At 46.8% G+C, this 10,500-nt stretch overlaps 1 protein-coding gene across 1 annotated transcript in view; it reads left to right on the top strand.

Annotated features, from left to right (window-relative positions):
- Window positions 1–10,500, top strand: part of LOC106809974 — a 20,730-nt gene that overhangs the window by 8,801 nt on the left and 1,429 nt on the right. The window lies entirely within an intron of this gene.

The raw sequence follows: 10,500 nt of genomic DNA, 5'->3' as shown, positions 1-10,500 counted from the left end.
TCAGAACACCCTCCGCCCACATTGCACGCATTCCACACGAAAATATTCCACGCATTCATAGGCATTCACTGTATGCCGTGCCAATTCACCGCGCATTCACGCATTCACTCTCATGTTTCTGCTGCAGCTATCAGCAATGTACGCGCAGCGACGCAACGACGGCACAGTGCCTGCGCGCGCGGCGCCATCAGCAACGGCAAACTTCATCCAGGCCATGGCAGCCGGCATGGAGAGCGGCAGCAACCCCGAGCAGCCTGCGCGCCCTCAGAGCGCTGCCGGTTCTGAGTCCCCTGGATCATCAAAAGACTAAGAACACACAATCTCCTCGGGATACATTCGACGCACTATCGCCGCCCCGTCCTCCGTAGCGTTCTTCTACGAACATGCGCGCCTCCTACAAGGACGCCACCCGGATGGGACTCGCATCGCCGAGCCGAGCAGCAGCGGCCAGGTTGGCGCCCGCGCGTCGCCAACCTGTCGTCCGGCTTGATCCGGAGTCGAACGAGGCTGAGGTGTTTACGGCCCTCACGCACTACTCGCGACGACGCCTGCGTGGCGCTCCGACGGCGGCGTGGCGCGCGGGCCAGCTCGCCGGCGGCGTGGCACAAAGGCCGTACGCGGGACAGCAGCGCAATCCCCGACCGTTGAAGGTCTCGTCGTGATGAGTCTCGGCGCACAGGTCCGACGGCGCGCCGGGAACGCAGGCCACGCCGTCTACTTTCTGTCGGTCGATCCGGTCGGATCATGGCAGCCGCCGCCTCGTCCGCTCCTAAGCGAGAAGTCAACAGCCATCATTGAAGGGGATGAGGAGCTGTGAGCGCAGGAGGAAAGAGGAGACGCAGTCCGGCATCGGTGGCGGTCCCTGGCGTTCTCGCGAGTCCCCGCGGTCGATCAACCGACTTGGAAGAAGCCGTTGAGAAGTGGCATCGGGGAAGAGTCAAATTGCTGGTGAGAATTCTGCTTCCGGAGGGAATTTCTGCCTTAAAAGCATAGCATTTGTTTGACATGCGTACTCCGTAATGTGTGAAGTATAATCACCCAGGTAGTTTGGGGACTGGAGGGAACATTGAATGTTGGTTTTAACGCCCTGTCCAATAAAATAGCAATCGTAACGAAACAGCCTACTGTGGTTTGAAGCACGAATCATTTTGAAGCAATTGCCTGGAATAGTCTTATGTAGCAGTGCCACCTTACATCAACTCCCAAGTTAATAGAATAACAATGATAGTAATCAATAATAATAATAATATTAATAATAATAAATACTACTAATGATTGAATGATGACGACGGCGATGAAATAATGATATAGTTATGTTTATGTAATGTGTGATTTCGATTTTAATCAGAAAGGACATGAGCATCGGAACGAAGTTGTGAACCGGATATAACAATCGGCCAGCGAACGGCGAGAACCTATCAGGGACGGAGCGCACCGCCATCAGCTACAGAGTAACATACACGAGAGCAGACGGATTGAGTCGGGAGCCACAGCTTCCGAGGACCAGCGTAGGTTCTCCGCATCTGACGAGTCATGTTCCGACCAGTTAAACAGCAGTCGGGTGAGTGACAGCAAACGTGACAAATGCGTGCGGTGGTTTTCTCGTCTAGTGTCAATCAACGTTTTATTCGAAATTTTAATTGCGGTAACGCGGCGTGTTTGGAAAAGTTTGAATGCTCATTACGCGGGCTGTTTTGAATCATTAGTCCATCATAAGTTTATCCGTCAATCTTACAAAACCAGTAAATTAAAATTTAAAATCTTAAATTAATTTAAAACTTTATGAGATCAGTTTTAAAATAAGCAGATGTTTCAGCAGAATGTTAGCAATCAGCTAGTTGGCAAACACCATTACGGACGTTGTCTTTGTAGATATAGCTTATTCTCAATATAAATTTCATGCTAACATTTCTTCACTTGCGTGTCTCTCTCTCTCGTACTGCCCTTATGTGCCATCTAGGCACCTACGAGGGATAATAACATCTCGCTTGTCTCGTGGCTTCAAGATCGAGACGTACAACGTGCTCGGACACCACCGACGCCACGTCCACTGGACGGGTAATTGACGGTAACCGCATTCGAAAAGCTCCGCTGCGCGCGCCTTGGCTCCGAACGTGAACCCGCGCACTGCTGGCGGCACTGCCGTGGCAGCTGCGCATCCACAAGACGCCCGCGTTCGTGCCGGACTCCGCTGACAAACGCCGAGGCCGGCCGGTCTTCCGTTCGCTGGACAACTCACGACGCCGCTCGGCTGCCGCACAGAGTTCAAACGTCGCGCGCGAGTCGCTGAACAACGAGCCGACGCCCGGCGGAGGTCGCGCTCGCGACTTGCGCCGCAATCGGCCCTCGTCCGCATCGTACCCCCCGACGACGTCTTCGGCGACGAGTACCACTTCGCTAAGACGTCATCTTTCGGCCGGCAAGACGTCCGCGACAGACCAAGCAGAGCCTGCAGGACGCGTGGGATCAAGTGACGGGGAGTCCAGGGCCTGTCTTCCACGCGTACGGGTCTACTGGTCAATCACAGGAGTCGGCAAGAACGAGTGACCGCCGCGCTGGCGACGCTGCAAAAACATTACTTCCTCGCTGTTTGACGGACCGATCGTGCGTCCGGAAGACGCGCCTCTCTTCAGCTTGGTCAATGCGAGGTTAGCTTGTGGAGGTGGCTCGATGCGAAGAGTGACGACGCAGGTTAATCGTGATCCAACACGGTGAACATGACGCCGTTCCGGTATCAGAGGTTTGAAGTGGAATGCGGTTACCCGGGGCGGTGAGGAGAGACCGCGGACAGCCCCAATCCCTGGTGAGCAATACCTAATACGGCTTTTACTCTTGAGCATGATCGATTAGAGAAATTAGGAAAACTGTTTCATAATATATAAATATATAATAATTATATATATAATAATTAAGGATATTAATGTATCAAAAGCAGCAGAATCTTCTTTAGATAACAAATTGATGTGCTTTGTTATGTGCTGTCTTTTTTAGTCCCAATGGAAAAATCCAAAGGTTAGACACTATGATCAATTGAAAAAACCATACTAACTTCCTTATTGCATCTCCCTGTAATTTAAGGAGAAGGCAATCATATGTTACGGGAACGAACGATTGCGACAGGAAACAAGGAAACAAACGCAGACCTAAGGCACCTCTAATTGGCGTAACACGTCCGTGTCTTACAATTCGACAGAAGCTCGCATCGAAAATCACCCCAGACCTCTCAAGTACTGATCCCGCAGCATCCTGAACACACATGAAAGGATCTGGGATCGTCCCACCATCCGTTTGTCTTAGCAAACAGGGTCTGTATACAACCTTTTTATTTGGAACTTGATGTCAAGTATGTAAATCACAAGAAACCAGTTCCTATAAGTAGTTCTCAACCTGGTAATGAATGAGTTATTTAGTTAATTACCTACGAAACATCATTCAGTAATTATTGCACGAAAACCAACTAGTTAACAGTCATGCCTGGTATTTATCTCAATATAAAAATAATAAAATAAAATTTAAAAAAAAAATTTAAATATATAAAAATATATAAAATAAATTCACAAAATATTAAAAGGCTACTGTTGCTATCAGCACGTGACAAACCTTATTATATAACGAACAAATTGTAACCATGTTGTTTGCACACGTGGAGCTGTTTGTCTTGCTTGTCTAACTCTCATGCTGGTTCTGGACTTGGGCCGGACTAAGTTTTCATAGCCTGTTCTATCCTCTTCTGCAGGTGAAAGCCCCTAATATGTGATTAGCGAATCTATCAGGACAAGTGGAGGTTAAAAACAGACCCGAGAGTGTTGCCTGATGGCCATGATAACTGCTGGGACAACACCAAATCCAGAACGAGCAACAGTCTGCCGTGGAACATACAACTAGCTAAATCTCGAGACAGGCTATCATAACGCGGAGATGGGCAACCTGCCGTTGGAAGTCAAAGTATGATGTCATGCTGCCCTGCAGACAGACAGTGGAAAACCAAACCGTTCAGAGAAACCGTCGTTTGCTCAGGTGTCAAACAGACAGAGGAGAATCACTTGGCTATGTGCTGCGCCACGCCTGGGTGAGGTGTACGGAGAGATTACCGACATCACAAGCATCTTACTTGGCCAGCTTCCACTCAAGCCAGAGGCTGCGCCCCAACAGAACTCGCTGGTGCGTGGGAACCCCCCAGCTACAGGGAGCAGGGTCTTGTCACCACGCGTGACGGGTCTATCCTGGTCAACACAGAGTCCAGCAAGAAAACGAGTGACGCGCCGGCCTGCGCGGCTGCAATCCATACTTCCTGTCTGTCGGATGGACCGGATGTGCGTCCGTACTACCTTGTCCTCTTATCTCTCAAGGGCGCGTTTAGGAATAGATCTTAGTAGCAACGAGTGTCCGTCACGCCTCCAATCCGACAGACGACGTCTAACAGAGGTGCACATTAACCACACGGTGAACTATCGCTGGCCATTCCGTATCAAGAGGTTTTGGAAAGTGGATGCCGGTTACCGGGGGCGGTGAGGAGAAGTCTGGCAAGACAGCAAACACCCTGGGTGAGCAAGTTTGAAATAAACTACTTTTGGGTCATGCCGTAACAAAAGTGAACACGATGCATACCAGAATAAACAGGATAAATAGTGAAAGTCTCAGATAAAACGGAGCGTATCTCAAGATAATATTTCAATGTGCAAAGTCTGTTCTGCTGCTGCACCTTGCGTAACATATTCATTCTAAGTACAATGCATAAGTGTACTGTTTCTTACTCCAGTCTTTGGACACACTATATTGAGTTCGTGCTATCATTTGTAATCAAAACGAATATGTGTTATACCAATATAATCCCAGGTGATTAAATTAATCCTACCGTAGATTTAATCCTTAATAAGTAAACTTTGTTTTCAATTTGTTATAGGTGAGACAATATTACATTCCGATTATATGCAGCAATCTGTAGAACAGGATACATAAACAACAGCTGCCAGGAACCTCTATCTGTGTATGTCGTGGTCTTTACAGAATACGAACAGACATCAGCCTGTTCTAACAGTTACCCCAGACCCTCCAAGTACTGAACTCGCAGCATTCCTGGAAACCATGAAGGGACCCCGTATGTCCACCGTCCATCTGTCTTGCAAACCAGACGTGAGTACATCGCTGGAAAATCTGTACTTCACCACGTAATCGTCAATTAGTGACCATTCTACTCTTTCACCATCAGTGAGATACTAAACAAGCGTTTTTCCGATAGAAGTGGTCTCCTAATTTTTAATTTTCGGTTGGTCTAAATGACCAAGCTGATCAGGTTATCGTTTTCTCATTGGTGGTAGGAACATTGCTTAGTCATTTGTTACACAGCGCATCGACTCTCTAAATAGCGAACGCACTTGGCAAGATGGATTTTTATCCCCATAGTATTCTAAGAAACAATAATCTCTTCGTGGTATTTACCAAAGGTGAACCCCTATATTGTGGATCAGCATCTACAGGACATAGTGAGGTTAACAGCCCGAGAGTTCTCTGATTGCTAATGACTAACTGCCTGGGAAAAGCAGCAATCCAGGAAATCGAGCAAACAGTCTGCCGTGGAACCCTTACAACTACCTAAGTCTCGAGCAGGCTACATAACCGAGATGGGCAACCTGCCATTGAGGTCAACTATGATGTCATGCTGTGCATGAACGACAAGTGGAGAACCACAGTTCCAAAGAACCGTCGTTTGATTCAGACACGTCACAAACAATGAGATCACTTGGCTATGTGCTTGTTCGTCCTGGTGAGGTGTAAACGGAGATGAATTACCCCAACATCAACAGCATCGTAACTTGGCCAGCTATCCATCAGCAGAGGTGCCGACAGACTCGCTGGTGCAATGGGATAAGCATAGACAGGGAGGCATGGTCCTGGTCACCACGGCTAACTGGGTGCCTACCCTGGTCAACACCAAGAGTCGAGCGACGAACGAGTGACCGCCGGCCTGCGACGGCTGCAACAAACTTACCTGTCTGTCGATGGAGCGGACCGTGGCGTCTGTCTAGTACCGTGCCTCTTATCTTCAAAGCGCGTTTTAAGGTAATATCTTAAGAGCAACGAGGTGTCAGTCACGCACTCTCCACCCGACAGATCCGACACGTCTACACAGCAGGTGCACAATCAACCCATCCACGTGAACATCGCTGGCATTTCCCGTATCAGAGGTTTTGAAGCGATGCGTGGTACCGCGGGGCTTTGTGAGGAGAGTCTGGCAGAACAAGCAAACCCTGGTGAGCAATTTAAAACAACGTATTTTGCCAAGTGCTACAGTATACAAAGAATTAGCCTAAATAAAATGCATCTAAGGAAGTGGTAACGAGATATGTTAATTAAATACCAGTCTGTTCCTGCAATGACCAACGAAGCATATCCAATTCGGCACATCAATTAATTGTTGATTAACCTCATCATTGAGCTAATTGTAGATAATTTAAGAGTTGTTAATTGTTGAAAAAGTAAAAAAGATAAACTTACAATGAAGTAATGTGCTGGTGGTTTCGAGATTATGTTTCAACACAGACACGTCTAACAGAGGTGCACATCAACCACACGGTGAACATCGCTGGCATTCCGTATCAGAGGTTTGAAGTGGATGCGGTTACCGGGGCGGTGAGGAGAGTCTGGCAGACAGCAAACCCTGGTGAGCAATTTAAACAACTATTTTGCCAGTGCGTACAAGATATCTAGCTAATAAATGCATCTAAGGAGTGTAACGAGATATGTTTAAATTAAATACCAGTCTGTTCCTGCATACAAACAATCATATCCTAATTCTGCACTCAATTAATTGTTGATTAACCCATCATTGAGCTAATTGTAGATATTTACGAGTTGTTAATTGTTGAAAAGTAAAGATAAAACTTACATGAAGTAATTGCTGGTGTTTTCGAGTTATGTTTCCTACATTCTGGTACATTATATTTTAACACGTTGCAACTAATATTTACAGGCAAGACAATAATTGTGAATAGTGCAGAGATTGTGGACAGGACAAGGAACAACCAGCCAGGCACCTCTATTGTGTATGTTGTGTCTTACAATACGACAGACATTCAGCCTTCTACAGTTACCCCAGACCCTCAAGTACTGACTCGCAGCATTCTGGAAACCATGAAGGGTCCTGGATGTCCACCATCTGTCTGTCTTGCAAACAGAGTAAGTACATTGCTAGAAGTACTACTATATATATAGTAAGCATATGTTGAATTGATTTCTACTTTAGATCTGTTCCAATAGCATATATTCATCGATGGTATGTTTACATCTGTAGACACTAAGGGAGTCGCAGCACCGAAATATCAAACTAGCACTGTTAGATGTTAGTTTAGTAGAAAATGTTCCCAAAAATATAATAAATTGAATAATTTTGATCATATTTGTCAAAGGTGAATCCTCTCTATGTGATCTCATCTGATGGTCAAGTGAGGTTAAACAGCCGAGAGTTCTCTGATGCCATGACAACAGCCTGGGAAAACAGCAACCCAGAAACGAGCAACAGTCTGCCGTGGAACATACAACTAGCTAATCTCGAGACAGGCTACATAACCGGAGATGGGCAACCTGCCGTTGGGGTCAACTATGATGTCATGCTGCCTGCAGACAGATCAGTGGAAACCACGTTCAAAGAACCGTCGTTTGATCAGATGTCTCAACAGATGAGATCACTTGGCTATGTGCTTGCACGTCCTGGTGAGGTGTACGGAGATGATTACCACTTTACAAGCATCGTACTTGGCCAGCTTCCATCAGCAGAGGCTGCCAACAGACTCGCTGCTGCGTGGGACCAAGTGTACAGGGAGCAGGGTCAGTCACCACGTGAGGTCAATGCTGGTGAGAATTTCTGCTTCGGAGGGAATTTCTGCGTAAAGCATACATTGTTTGACATGCGTACTCCGTAATGTGTGAATATCACCCAGGTAGTTTGGGGACTGAGGAACATTGTATGTTGTTTAACCCTGTCCATAAATGCATCGTACAAACACCTACTGTGGTTTGAAGCAAGATCATTTTGAAGCAATTGCACTGGAATAGTTATGTAGCAGTGCCACCTTACATCAACTCCAAGTTAATAATAACAATGATAGTAATAATAATAATAATAATATTAATAATAATAATAATACTAATGATGATGATGACGGCGATGATAATGATATATTATGTTTATGTAATGTGTGTTTCATTTTAATGCAGACAAGGACATGAGCATCGACGAAGTTGTGATAACCGGATATAACAATCGGCAGCGGAACGGCGAACCTATCACCGCCATCAGCTACAGAGTAACATACACGAGAGCAGACGATGAGTCGGGAGCCACAGCTCCGAGGACCAGCGTGGTTCTCCGTCATCTGACGAGGTCATTCGGACCATTAAACAGCAGTCGGGTGAGTGCCAGCAAACGTGACAATGCGTGCGTGGGTTTTCCGTCTAGTGTCGTCACGTTTTATCGAATTTTAATGCGGTACGGCGTGTTTGAAAAGTTTGAGATGCTCATTGTGGGGTCTTTGATTATTAGTCATCGTATTTTTATCCTCATCTTACAAACAGTAAATTAAATTTAAAATTTAAAATTAATTTAAACTTATGCAGATAGTTAAAAGCAGATGTTTCAGCAGAATGTAGCAATCACTAGTTGGCAACACATACGGACGTTGTCTGTAGATATATTATTCTCATATAAATTTCATGCTAATTTCTTCATTGCGTGTCTCTCTCTCTCGTACTGCCTTATGTGCCATCTAGGCACCTACGAGGGATAACTAACTCTCTCTTTCTCGTGGCTTCAGACGTACAACGTGCTCGGACACACCGACGCCACGTCCACGACGGGTATTGACGGTACCGCATTCGAAAGCTCGCTGCGCGCGGCCTGGCTCGACGTGAACCCGCGCACCCTGGCGGCGCTGCCGTGGCAGCTGCGCATCCACGACGCCGCGTTCGTGCCCGGCTCGCTGACCGCCGCCGGCCGGCCGGTCTTCTCGCTGACCTACGCCGTCTCGCTGCCGCACGAGTTCAACGTCGCGCGCTCGCTGACCGAGCCGACCCCGGCGGAGGTCGCCTCGCGACTGCGCCGCATCGGCCTCGTCCGCATCGACACCGACGACGTCTTCGGCGACGACTACCACTTCCAGAGCGTCATCTTCGGCCGGCAGACGTCCGCGGACACGCAGCAGAAGCTGCAGGACGCGTGGGATCAAGTGTACGGGGAGCAGGGTCTGTCTCCACGCGTACGGGTCTACCTGGTCAACACAGAGTCGGCAAGAACGAGTGACCGCCGGCCTGCGACGGCTGCAACATACTTCCTGTCTGTTGACGGACGGATCGTGCGTCCGGAAGACGCGCCTCTCTTCAGCTTGGTCAATGCGAGGTTAGCTGTGGAGGTGCTCGATGCGAGAGTGACGAAGCAGGTTAACGTGGACCACACGGTGAACATTGACGTCGTTCCGTATCAGAGGTTTGAAGTGGATGCGGTTACCGGGGCGGTGAGGAGAGTCTGGCAGACAGCAAACCCTGGTGAGCAATAGCTAATAACTTTACTCTGAGCAATCGATAGAATTAGGAAACTGTTTCATAATATATATATATAATTGTATATATAATATATATGGATATTATGTACAAAGCAGCAGATCTCTTTAGATAAAATTGATGTGCTTTGTTATGTGCCCTGTCTTTTTTTAGTCCATGGAAATACCAAGGTTAGACACTACTGATAATTGAAAACATACTAATCTTTCATTATTGCATCTCCTGTAATTTAAGGAAAGGCAATCATTGTTACGGGAATGACGATTGAGGACAGGACAAGGAACAACCAGCCAGGCACCTCTATTGCGTACGTCGTGTCTTACAATTCGACAGAAGCTCGGCCATCGATAATCACCCCAGACTCTCAAGTACTGATCCGCAGCATCCTGAACACCATGAAAGGATCTGGATGTCCACCATCCGTCTGTCTTGCAAACAGGGTCTGTATGCAACCTTTTTTTGGAACTGATGTCAAGTATGTAAACTCACAGAAACGTTCCTATAAGTAGTCTGACCATGTAATGAATAAGTTATTTACTTTAGTTAACTACATGAATACATCATTCAGTAATATTGCAATATCCAACTAATTAACAGTCATGCTGGTATTATCTCAATATTAAAAAAAACAAGGCTACTGTTTTTGATCAGCACGTGAGAACCTTATTGTATACAAGAAACTGTACCATGTTAATGCACTTGTTTGGCTTGCTTGTCTAACTCTCATGCTTGTTCTAACTTGGTTAGACTAGTTTCATAGCCTGTTCTACCTTTCTGCAGGTGAAGCCCCTATATGTGATAGCATCTACAGGACAAGTTCGGCTAAATAGCCGAGAGTTCTCTGATGCCATGACCACAGCTTGGGAAAACAGCAATCCAGAAGTGAGCAACAGTCTGCCGTGGAACATACAACTAGCTAATCTCGAGACAGGCTACATTACCGGAGAT

This window comes from Priapulus caudatus, unplaced genomic scaffold (genome assembly GCF_000485595.1).
Source record: "Priapulus caudatus unplaced genomic scaffold, Priapulus_caudatus-5.0.1 Scaffold401, whole genome shotgun sequence".
NCBI classification, from domain to species: Eukaryota; Metazoa; Priapulida; class Priapulimorpha; order Priapulimorphida; family Priapulidae; genus Priapulus; species Priapulus caudatus.
This window is presented reverse-complemented; position numbering and strand designations above follow the sequence as displayed.